The 12,210-nt window shown below is 44.1% G+C and overlaps 4 non-coding genes across 4 annotated transcripts; all 4 read right to left on the bottom strand.

Annotated features, from left to right (window-relative positions):
* Window positions 1-1,408: 1,408 nt before the first annotated feature.
* LOC127677039 (small nucleolar RNA SNORD116) lies at window positions 1,409-1,502 on the bottom strand. Its single transcript, XR_007976442.1, has one exon. It is a non-coding gene; the product is annotated as a small nucleolar RNA SNORD116 (small nucleolar RNA).
* Window positions 1,503-5,669: 4,167 nt separating this feature from the next.
* Window positions 5,670-5,763, bottom strand: LOC127676503 (small nucleolar RNA SNORD116). Its single transcript, XR_007975979.1, has one exon. It is a non-coding gene; the product is annotated as a small nucleolar RNA SNORD116 (small nucleolar RNA).
* A 2,468-nt stretch (window positions 5,764-8,231) lies between these two features.
* LOC127676460 (small nucleolar RNA SNORD116) lies at window positions 8,232-8,325 on the bottom strand. Its single transcript, XR_007975938.1, has one exon. It is a non-coding gene; the product is annotated as a small nucleolar RNA SNORD116 (small nucleolar RNA).
* Window positions 8,326-11,191: 2,866 nt separating this feature from the next.
* Window positions 11,192-11,285, bottom strand: LOC127676495 (small nucleolar RNA SNORD116). The gene has a single exon (XR_007975972.1). It is a non-coding gene; the product is annotated as a small nucleolar RNA SNORD116 (small nucleolar RNA).
* Window positions 11,286-12,210: the final 925 nt, after the last annotated feature.

Raw genomic sequence — 12,210 nt, 5'->3', positions numbered from 1 at the left:
AGGTGGGTATGTGGGGGTTTGTTGGGGGGGTGTTTGTCTGTGTTTCTTTGTGTGTGTTTCTGTGTGGCTCTCTCACTTTCCTTGATAAGCTCTCAGTGGTGGTTTCATGCAATCTTTGGTCCATCTTTTGTCTTCTCTTTTGTCTCTTGTGAATAGTTCGTCTTTCATGGGACCACCATATTTTATCTGCTATGCAATGATTTTTCCTTGCTGAAAAGAATTATCAAGACAAACCCCTCAGTAGCACCAACAGAGGCATGCCACATTGGGACTTAGATCCTCTAATCCATGGTGCAAATTGACTCATGGCCATAAATTTAATCAACCATGCAACCTCCATTTAAAAATTCCAGTTTTTCTTTGAAAGTGCCAATGAACATTGGTCTCAAGCTAGGTTTCAAGGATATCCTGAGACCCATTGAGCATTTACTCCTATGAACACCTAGCAATTGGCTTTAAGGTAGATTTAAATTACTATCTCAGAAAATATAATAGTACCATGATCCATGAGTTTGTAGTTTTGAAGGAAGATCGTTCCGGTATTTTCTCATAAGCCTACCATTGTGAGCAGATCTCAAGGATCTGTAACTTTGACATTGTGAAGGAGGCCTGGAACAATGTGGAAAGATATCAAGGGATATCTCAAACACCCGAATTAACGGATATCTCCACCACACTATTTAAGACAAATGCATTCATTAAATGTGGAGGTTCCTGCCCAATCTCCCTCCACACATCAATTTCAGTCACAGGTCTGCAAATCTCATGCATTGACTTGAGTCCACCAACGGCTCATGAATTCAGGGACATAAGGAATTGTGTCAATCAGGTGGAACCTTACAGGAGACATTTCTAGCATCATCTCTAATTGATCAACCTTGCTCTATTTCTAAGCTATTTGCGTGGGAATCTTGCAGACTTCAGGCCACAAAGTCCCCTCTTGTCCACTTTAATCTTCCACAGTCTATAAAAGTGCCCAAGCTATGCTACTCAATCAGGCTACACTTCTCCTGCATCCTGCACTCCATTGTCTCTCTGCCTGTCAACACAAGTGTGTTATCATTCATGTCAGCATTTCAGAAAAGCCTCAAACCCATATGAAGAGCCAAACTTTGGTGCCAAACCTATTCCTTCTGCTTCAAATTCCAGTATCCTTTAGGGCTGCACAACACTCCTTGAGCAAGCGGCTCTACCCTCTAAGTCCCTGCCAAGAATGTCATCAAAAGCTACGGGAGAAAGCCACAAGAACAAAAGGGCCTGCCATGGCCTCGGCCATGGTTTCCTGAGGAGTAGGACAAGCACATAACCATATTTAGTGTGTCTGGCTAAAGCCCGAGGAAGCAAGGGCAAAGGGGTGTTTGGCCTGCCTGTTTCTGATGCCCATAGGACCTGGAGGACCCCAGGTGCCGGACCTCAGTTTCGATGAGAGTTGCGGTACTGAGTTTTCACTCATTTTGTTCAGCTTTTCCAAGGAATGTTTGACTGGGAATCATCATCGATCCAAGCACTCTGCAGTGCCTTTCACAAAGACCTTGTGGGTACTCTGGAGTGCTTGGGTGTTGGGAGAGCAAGGAACTGCCGGCCATTGCCCATTCATTTCTAGGGATCAATCAATCGGCATAAGCTCCAAACAAGGGAGAACCAGAGGCCCTAATCCTGCTTCGTGTCCCTAAAGCACAGGGCACAAACCATACAGTTCCTCACAGCTCTACCAAGACCTGAGCACATTGAGTTCCTGGAGCAAATTCATGAGTTCCTTACGTTTTCTCAAAGGTACCCTTGAGCAAGGCAGCAACAGTTAGCCAGTTCATCGGATGATCAGTGCGGTGCCATGACCAGTCAACCAATGTTGGTGTGTTCATTTCTTCTGAGTGTCACCACGGGCCCTTGCTGGAAAGGAATGCCACCCTGTGAAGACAGCAAGAGCACATGCCGCCATTTTAGTGGGACACATTCAAAGAAAGAATGAAGATGAGCTTACTGAGTCCTTTGGGCTTGTCAGATTTTACAGACACCCATAACACTCCTGCTCTTGTCAACCTGTAGGCTTCCTCCATACACATAGGGGCTATGTGTCCACTCTGACCTCGGCTGGGGACATAGCACGCCCTTTGTTATCAAGTGCTTGCTGGGCCTTCACCTCCATCCAAGGCCTTAAGGATGAAATGTGAGCAGCTCCACTGATGAACCGCAAATTCCAAGATGACCTGAACACCAATCTACTCGACAACAGTTCTCTACTATATTAACAAGAAATTCAGGGCACATGATACAGCATGTAGCAAGAAAATTGCACTAACATGGGCAATCATACTTCTGCTTCAGTATAAAAGGTGAGAATGTGGAATCGGCTCTGGGGAAGTTCACCACAAATATGTCCTTTCAGGGATGTCGATCTGGTCCACATAAGTATCTTCCATCATGGCTCTTATCCTACTCTGACTTCTTCAACTGGCTACTGGAATGAGGCAGAAATCAAACAAGTAAACTGATTCTGCTTTCAAGCTCATAAGTAGCAGGCTTAACTGGCCCTGGAACAACATATCTCTCTGACTCTCTGTATCTCTCTCTCAATATTTTTCTCTAGCTCTCTCTCCGTCTTTGTCTCTGTCTCTTGGTGTGTGTATGTTATGAGTGTGTGTGTATAGAGGTGGGTATGTGGGGGTTTGTTGGGGGGGTGTTTGTCTGTGTTTCTTTGTGTGTGTTTCTGTGTGGCTCTCTCACTTTCCTTGATAAGCTCTCAGTGGTGGTTTCATGCAATCTTTGGTCCATCTTTTGTCTTCTCTTTTGTCTCTTGTGAATAGTTCGTCTTTCATGGGAGCACCATAGTTTATCTGCTATGCAATGATTTTTCCTTGCTGAAAAGAATTATCATGACAAACCCCTCAGTAGCACCAACAGAGGCATGCCACATTGGGACTTAGATCCTCTAATCCATGGTGCAAATTGACTCATGGCCATAAATTTAATCAACTATGCAACCTCCATTTAAAAATTCCAGTTTTTCTTTGAAAGTGCCAATGAACATTGGTCTCAAGCTAGGTTTCAAGGATATCCTGAGACCCATTGAGCATTTCCTCCTATGAACAGCTAGCAATTGGCTTTAAGGTAGATTTAAATCACTATCTCAGAAAATATAATTGTACCATGATCCATGAGTTTGTAGTTTTGAAGGAAGATCGTTCCTGTATTTTCTCATAAGCCTACCATTGTGAGCAGATCTCAAGGATCTGTAACTTTGACATTTTGAAGGAGGCCTGGAACAATGTGGGAAGATATCAAGGGATATCTCAAACACACGATTTAACGGATATCTCCACCACACTATTTAAGACAAATGCATTCATTAAATGTGGAGGTTCCTGCCCAATCTCCCTCCACACATCAATTTCAGTCACAGGTCTGCAAATCTCAATCTTTGACTTGAGTCCACCAACGGCTCATGAATCCAGGGACATAAGGAATTGTGTCAATCAGGTGGAACCTTACAGGAGACATGTCTAGCATCATCTCTAATTGATCAACCTTGCTCTATATCTAAGCTATTTGTGTGGGAATCTTGCAGACTTCAGGCCACAAAGTCCCCTCTTGTCCACTTTAATCTTCCACAGTCTATAAAAGTGCCCAAGCTATGCTACTCAATCATGCTACACTTTTCCTGCAGCCTGCACTCCATTGTCTCTCTGCCTGGCAACACAAGTGTGTTATCATTCATGTCAGCATTTCAGAAAAGCCTCAAACCCATATGAAGAGCCAAACTTTGGTGCCAAACCTATTCCTTCTGCTTCAAATTCCAGTGTCCTTTAGGGCTGCACAACACTCCTTGAGCAAGCGGCTCTACCTTCTAAGTCCCTGCCAAGAATGTCATCAAAAGCTACGGGAGGAAGCCACAAGAACAAAAGGGCCTGCCAAGCTCTAAACAAGGGAGCAACCAGAGGCCCTAAGCCTGCTCCTTTTCCCTAAAGTACAGTGCACAATTCATGTGTTCCTTACCTTTTATCTAAGTTACCCTTGAACAAGGCAGCAACAGTTAGCCAGTTCATCGGATCATCAGTTCGGGTCCACGACCAGTCAACCAATGTTAGTGGGTGCATTTCTTCTGAGTGTCACCACGGGCCCTTGCTGGAAAGGAATGCCACCCTGTGAAGACAGCAAGAGCACATGCTGCCATTTTAGTGGGATCCTTGCAAACCAAGATTGATGATGAGCTTACTGAGTCCTTGGGATTGTCTGATCTTATAGCACCTATAACACTCCTGCTCTTGTCAACCTGTATGCTTCCTCCATCCACATAGGGGATATTTGTCCTCTCAGACCTTGGCTGGGGACATAGCACACCCTTTGTTATCAAGTGCTTGCTGGGCATTCACCTCCATCCAAGGCCTTAATGATGATATGTGAGCTGCTCCACTGTAAAACAGCAAATTCCAAGATGACCCGAAAGCAAACATACTCGACAACACTTCTCTACTATATTCACAAGAAATTAAGGGCACATGATACAGCATGTAGCAAGAAAAAGGCACTAACAAGGCAATCACTCTTCTGCTTCATTATACAAGGTGAGAATGTGGAATCAGTTCTGGGGAAGTTCACCAGAAATAGGTCCTTCCAGGAATGTCTATGTGCACCAGATAAGTATCTTCCATCATGGCTCTTATCCTACTCTGACTTCATCAACTGGGTACTGGAATGTTGCAGAAATCAAACAAGTATTCAGATTCTGATTACAAGCTCATAAGTAGCAGGCTTTATTGGACCTGGAACAACACATTTCTCTGTCTCTCTGTATCTCTGTGTCTCTATTTTTCTCTGGCTCTCTCTCTGTCTTTCTCTCTCTCTCTTCGTGTTTGTATGTTACCAGTGTATGTGTATACAGGTGTTCTCTCTCTCTCTCTCTCTCTCTCTCTCTCTCTCTCTCTCTCTCTCTCTCTCTCTCTCTCTCTCTGTGTGTGTGTGTGTGTGTGTGTGTGTGTGTGTTTGTGTGTGCGTGTGTGTGTGTGTGTTTGTGTGTGTGTATTCATTAAATGTGGAGGTTCCTGCCCAAACTCCCTACACCCATCAATTTCAGTCACAGGTCAGTAAATCAGGCGGAATCTTAAAGGAGACATGTCCAACATCATGTCTAATTGAGGAACTTTGCTCTATTCCTAAACCATTCGCTTGGGAATGTTGCAGACTTCAGTCCACAAAGTCCCCTCTTATCCACCTTAATCTTCCACAATCTATAAAAGTGCCCGAGCTATGCTACTCAATCAGGCTACACTACCCCTGCAGCCTGCACTTCATTGTCTCTCTGTCTGGCAACACAAGTGGGTTGTCATTCATGTCAGAACTTTGGAGAAGCCTCAAAACCACATGCAGAGCCAACTTTTTGTGCCACATCTATTCCTTCTGCCTCATATTCCAGTGTCCATTAGGGCTGCACACCACTCCTTGAGCAAGCAGCTCTACCTTCTGAGTCCCTGCCAAGAATGTCCTCAAAAGCTAAGGGAGCAAGCCACAAGAACAAAAGTGTCTGAGATGCCCTAGGCCATGGTTTCTGGCAGAGTAGGACAAGCACAGGCCCATTTTTAGTGTGTCTGGTTAGAACCCGAGGAAGCAAGGGCAAAGGAGTGCTTGGCCTGCCTGTTTCTGATGCCCATAAGACCTGGGGGATCCCTGGTTCTGGACGTCACTTTTGATGATAGTGGCAGTACTGTGTTTTAACTCATTTTTTTCAGCTTTTCCAAGGAATGTTTGACTGGGAATCATCATGGACCCAAGCACACTGCAGTGCCTTGCACAAAGACATTGTGGGTACTCCGGAGTGCATGGGTATTGGGAGAGCAAGGAACTGCCAGCCATTGCCCATCCATTTTCAGGGATAAATGGGCCTAAGCTCTAAACAAGGGAGAAACCAGAGGCCCTAACCCTGCTCTGTGTCCGTAAAGCACAGGGCACAAAGAATAAAGTTCCTCCCTGCTCCACCAAGACCTGAACACTTTGAGTTCCTGGAGCAAATTCACGTGTTCCTTACCTTTTCTCTATGGTACCCTTGAGCAAGGAAGAAACTGGAAGCCAGTTCATCGGATCTTAATTTGGATGCCATGTCCACACAGTCAATGTTTTGGGTGCCATTTCTTCTGCATGTCACCCCGGGCCCTTGAAGGAAAGGGAATGCGATCCTGTGAAGACAGCACAGATTACAAGCCAGCATTACAGTGGAACCCATGCAAACCAAGATGGATGATGTGCTTACTGAATTTTTGGGCTTGTCTGATCCTAGAGGCTCCTACATCACTCCTGTTCTTGCCAACCTCTAGGCTTTGCCCTTCCATATAAGTGATGCTTATCCTCTCAGATCATGGCTGGGGATATAGTATACCCTTTGTTTTCATGAGCTTCCTGGTCCTTCACCTAACTTCAAGGCCTTAAGGATGATATGTGAGCTGCCCCACTGAAGAATAACAACTTCCAAGAGGACTTGAACATCAATCTGTTTGACTAAAGTTCTCTACAATGTTCTCAAATTATTGTGGGTACATCTTACAGCATCTAGCCTGAAAAAAGCACTAACAAGGGCCATCACTGTTCTGTTTTATTATACCAAGAAAAAATGTGGAGACAGTTCTTGAATAGTTCTCCAGAAAACTGTGCTTCCTGGCATATCTAAGTCCACCAGATAAGTATCTTCCATCATGACTCTAATCCTCCTCTATAATCTTCTCCTAGTTACTGTCATGATGCATAAATCACACTTGTATGCATGTTTTGCTTACAAGGTCATGGATAGCAGTCTTAAATGTGTGCTGGATCAACATATATGTCTCTCTGTCTCTGTCTCTCTCTGTCTCTCTCTCTCTGTCTCTCTGTCTGTCTTTGTCTCTCTCTCTCTCTCTCTCTCTCTCTCTCTCTCTCTCTCTCTCTCTCTCTCTCTCTCTCTCTGTACCTCTCTCTCTCCTTGCCACATTTTCATTTGTGACTTTTCCCCTATGATGTCCATTCTTTGTGTTTACTTTTGTCTCTTTTGAACAGCTCCTTTCCCATGGAAACACCATTGTTCGTCTGCCCTGCAATAATCTCTCTGTGCTGAAAAGATTTATCATTCTAAACCCATCAGCTGCACACACAGAGACATGATGCATTCAGACTGAAATCTCCTAAGCCATGGTTCAAATTGACTCCAGGGATCTAAGTGCCCATACCTATGTGGACTGCCTTCAAAAGCCCAGTTTCTCCTTGACAATGCCCATGAATATGTATCTCAAACTAGTTTTGCAAGATATCCTGAGACTCTTTGAACACTCCTCCAATGAACAGCTAGCAAATGACCTTTATAGCCGACTGAAATCAAAATTTCAGAAAGAAAAACTGTTTCTTGATTCCTGTGTTTCTAGCTTGAAGACATTTCCAGCCAGGTGTGGGTATGAGCAGAACTCGAGGACATTCACTTTCATATTACCAAGGTTGCCTGGAACAATGTCCAAACATACCAAGGGATATCTTAAGTACAATATTTAAGACAAGTTTATTTATACAAGGTGGGGAGTTCCTACCAAACATTCCTCCACACATACATTTCAGACAGAGATCTACAAATCTCATGTTTCCACCAGAGTTCGCCAAAGTCTCATGAAACCTGGGACACATGTAAGTGTGTAATTCAGGTGGATGTGTCAGGAGAGTTTTGTACCATCATGTCCAATTCATGGCCCTTGCTCAATTTCCAAGCCAGTTTCCTGTGAATCTTGCAGGCTGCAAGCCATATACTCTCCCTGTTTACTTCTTGAATAGTCCACAGTCACATTAGCAGACATGTTATTGAATCAGGCTACATTCCACCTGTAGCCTACACTCCATTGTCTCTCTACATTCCAACACAAGAGGGTTATAATTCATGTCACCACTTCTGAGAAGCCTGAACTCAATGCTAGGGTATTCCAATGTGTAGAGTCAAGCTTTGGTGCCACTGCTATACTTTTTTTCTGCCTCAAACACAAGTGTGTACTAGGGCTACCAGACAATCCTTTTAGCTAGCAGGTCTACCATCTGAGTCCCTGCCAAGCATTTCCACAATAGCAAAGGGAGGAAGCCACAAGAACAAAAGGGTCTGCCTTGCCCTAGGCCATGGTTGCTGGCAGAGTAAGACAAGCACAGGCCTATCACTATTTTGTCTGGCTAGAACCATAGGAAGGCAAATGCAAAGGAGTGATTGGCCAGCCCATAGTACCTGGAGGACCCATAATGCCAGACCTCAGTTTTGATGAGATTGGCGGTACTGAGTTTTCACTCATTTTGTTCAGCTTTTTCAAGGAATGTTTGACTGGGTATTATCATTGATCTAAGCACACTGCAATGCCTCGCACAAAGAGGATTTGGGTATTCTTCAGTACTTGGTTGTTGTGGAGAGCAAGGGACTGCAAGCCATTTCCCATCCATAACCAGGGATCAACTGGCCATACCTCCAAACCAGGGAGCATCAAGAGACCCTAAGCCTGTTCCATGTTCCAAAGAGATAGGGCACAAAGAATACAGATCTTCCCAGCTCCACCAAGACTGGACCACATTGAGTTCCTGGAGCAATTCATATCTTCTTTACCTTTTACCTCAGGTGTCCTTGAGCAAATCAGCTACAGGAAACCAGCTCACAGGAAACTCAGTTGGGCACCATCACCACACAGACAATGTTGTGGGGCAATTTCCTTTGATTCTGAGTACTCTGGAGTTTTAGGGCATTGGTTAGAGCAAGGCATTGCAAGACATTCCCCATCTATTACCTAGGATCAATGGTTCTAAGCTCCAAATCTGGGATCACCCTTAGACCCTAAGCCTGCTCCATGTACCAAAGGGATGGCACAAAAATGCAATTACTCCCAGCTCCACCAAGACCTGAATACATTAAGTTTGTTGAGTAATTAATGTATTACTTGCCTTTAAATCACTTGCCATTGTACAAGGCAGCAACATGAAATCACTTCACTGGAAACTCAATTTGGTGCCATAAACACTCAGCCAATGTGTTAGGGCCATTTTCTCTGGATTTCACCCATGGCCCATGCTGAAAAGGGAATGCAACCATGTGAAGACAGCACAGAGCACATGCTGCTATTACAGTAGGACCCATGCAAGCCAGGATGGACGATGGGCTTACTGTGTTCTTTGGACTTGTCAGAACTCCCAGGCAACCTCAATTCTCCTATTCTTGCCAACCTGTAAGTCTTACCATTCCAAATCAGGGAAGCTTTTCCTCTCATACCTTGATAGGGGACATAGCATGACCTTTGCTATCAGGTGCTTGCTGGGCATTCATTAACCTTGGTTCTAGGCCTTCAGTATATGTGAGCTGTTCTATGGACGCACAACACATCCAGAAGGATCAGCATATAATCCTGTCCCACTAGATGCGACTACAAAGATCTAAAGAAAATGAGGGCACTTCTCAGAGCATCAAGCCAGAAAAAGGCACTAATAAGAGCAATCACAGGTCCCCATTGCTATCCCAAGAGATTATGAATAGTTAGCTCTGACCAAGTTCACCAAAAATTGTGCATCCATGGATAACTAAGTTCACCAGTTGAGTATCTTCCATCATGTATCCATTCCTTCTCTGATCTCTACTAGTGGGTCATTGCATGAGGCATAAATCACATAGTTCTACAGGTTCTGCTTACAAGTTCATGGGTAGCAGGCTTATTTGAGGTCTTGAGCAACACATCTCTCTCTCTCTCTCTCTCTCTCTCTCTCTCTCTCTCTCTCTCTCTGTGTGTGTGTGTGTGTGTGTGTGTGTGCGTGTGTGTGTGTGTCCATCTCTCTCTCTCACTGTCTCTCTCTCTGTCTCTGTCTTTGTCTCTCTCTCTCTCTCTCTCTCTCTCTCTCTCTCTCTCTCTCTCTGATAACCACTTTTTTGTTAACCACTTTTTTTGTCTGTGGTTTGTCCCCTATTCTGTCCATAATTTGTCTTCTACTTTGCCTTTTGTGAGCATTCCCTCTCTCATGGGAACACCATTGTTCTTCCGCCATGCAATGATCTCTCCTTTCTGAAAAGACTTATCAGGCCAAATCCCTCATCTGAAAACACAGAGGCATGATCCATTGGGGCTGAGATCCCAAATTGTGGTCCAATTTGACTCTCAGAATCTAAATTCCACCTATGCAGCCTGCATTCAAAAGCCCAGTTTCTACTTGAAAATGCTCAAACTAGGTTTTCAAGACATCATGTGATGCATTGAAAACTCTCTCCAAACAATAGCTAGCAACTAGCCTTTGTGGTAGACTCAATTCGAAATTAAAGAAAGGAAAACTCTTCCATGATCCTTGTGTCTCTAGTTTTGAGGGACTCTCTTGCCAGGAGGATCCTCCTAGGTCCGTGGATATGAGCAGAACTCAAGCATGTTCACCTTGACATTGCCAAGGGGGACGGGCAGAATGTCCAAACATACCAAGGAGCATCCCAAATTTGTTTAAGGCAAGTGCATTTATACAAGGGAAGGTTCCTACCCAAACATCCCTCTACACATCTATTTCAGACACAGGCCTGCAAATCTCATGTTTCCAGATGAGTCCACCAACCTCTCATGAATCTTGGAACACAGGGAAGTGTGTAAATCTGATGTAAATTGACAGTGCACTTGTCCACCACCACGTCCAATTCATGGCCCTTGCTCTATTTCCAAGCCTGTTGCCTGGGAATCTTGCAGGCGACAAAGCCACAAAGATTCTCCCTTTTGACCACCTGACTTGTCCACAATCAAACAGTCCCACAGAAATGCTACTGCATCAGGTTGTATTCTTCATGCAGCCTGAAGCTCATTGTTTCTCTGGATAGCAACACAACAGGGTTATCATTCATAGTGGTGCTTCTGGGAAGCCTGTACCCACTGCCGGGCATTCCAGTTTACAGAGGTAAGCTTTGGTGCCACATCTACTCCGTCTTCTGCTCAAATTCATAGCTGCTCTAGGGCTACAGGCAACTCCTTGGAGCTAGCAGGTATCTGTGTGGAATCCTTGCCAAGCATATACACAATAGGAAACGGAGTAAGCCACAAGAGCAAAAGGTGCTATCTTTCCCTAGGCCATGGTTTCTGGTACAGCAAATGAAGCACAAGCCCTTCTCTAACATGTCAGACTAGAACTTGAAGAAGGCAAGGGCAAAGGAGTGGTTTTCCAGGCAGTATGTGATGCCTAAAGGACCTGGGGGACCCAACGTGCTAGAACTCAGTTTCAATTAGAGTTGCAGTTCTGATATTTCATTCATTTTGTTCAGCTTTTCTAAGGAATGTTTGAGTGGGAATCATCATAGATCCAGCCATGCAGTGCCTTGCACAAAGAGGATCTGGGTATTCTCAAGTGCTTGGGCATTGGGGAGAGAAAGGAACTTCATTACTTTGCCCATACATTACCAGGTATCAATGGGCCTAAGCTCCAAACCTGGGAGCAACCAGAGACCCTAAGACTGCTCAATGTCCCAAAGGGACATGATACTAGGAAGTCAGCTCCTCCCAGATCCACTAAGACCTGAGCACATTGAACTGAAAATATGCAGAATTTGTATTTTCCTGCTAATAATCTGCTTGCCAGGTGCTCAGCACAATTAAGGGGCTCTGTATTCCAGGCCTTCACCTTCAGATCTAGCTTATGACCTTCAGTGTTCTGCCTAATCAGGTTTTGGGACTGACAATGCCATGGAGGATGCAAAACTGTATACAAGGCCTACAATGAAAGAAACAGAGAACTGTACCAGTTACAGAGATCTATGTTAAAGGGGTCCATTCAAAAGGGCAGCTGTGTGCACCCATGAGATATGCACAAAGCAAAGATAGATTTCAGTTAGTATCTGTGAATTCTACAGTGACTGTATATATAAGACAAAAAGTATAGTTGGGAAGGTTGTAAAATAATTATTTCTATAATAACTGTATTAATTTACAATACTATCATCAGTATTTAACATCCTTTTCAATATTTTTTAATATTGCTTCATGACAATCATCTGGACTGATGCACTCCAGTATCCCAAAGTACTTCTAGTTTTCACTCCCCTCATGGGGATGGAAATTGAATACTTTAAATATAGGTTTTGACTCTTCATATTTCTTTTATAAACTGTCCTATATGCAATGGTCCAATTTTAACACTCTGCAAAAGAAAACTGAACATGTAAGTAACAGATGTTCCAACTATTTATCTCCTAGAGAATGTCACATGCTATCATAGAGAATGGGGTTGACC

This window comes from Apodemus sylvaticus, chromosome 1, assembly GCF_947179515.1.
Source record: "Apodemus sylvaticus chromosome 1, mApoSyl1.1, whole genome shotgun sequence".
NCBI lineage: Eukaryota > Metazoa > Chordata > Mammalia > Rodentia > Muridae > Apodemus > Apodemus sylvaticus.
Note: the sequence above shows the minus strand (reverse complement) of the source record. Positions and strands in the feature narration are given on the sequence as shown.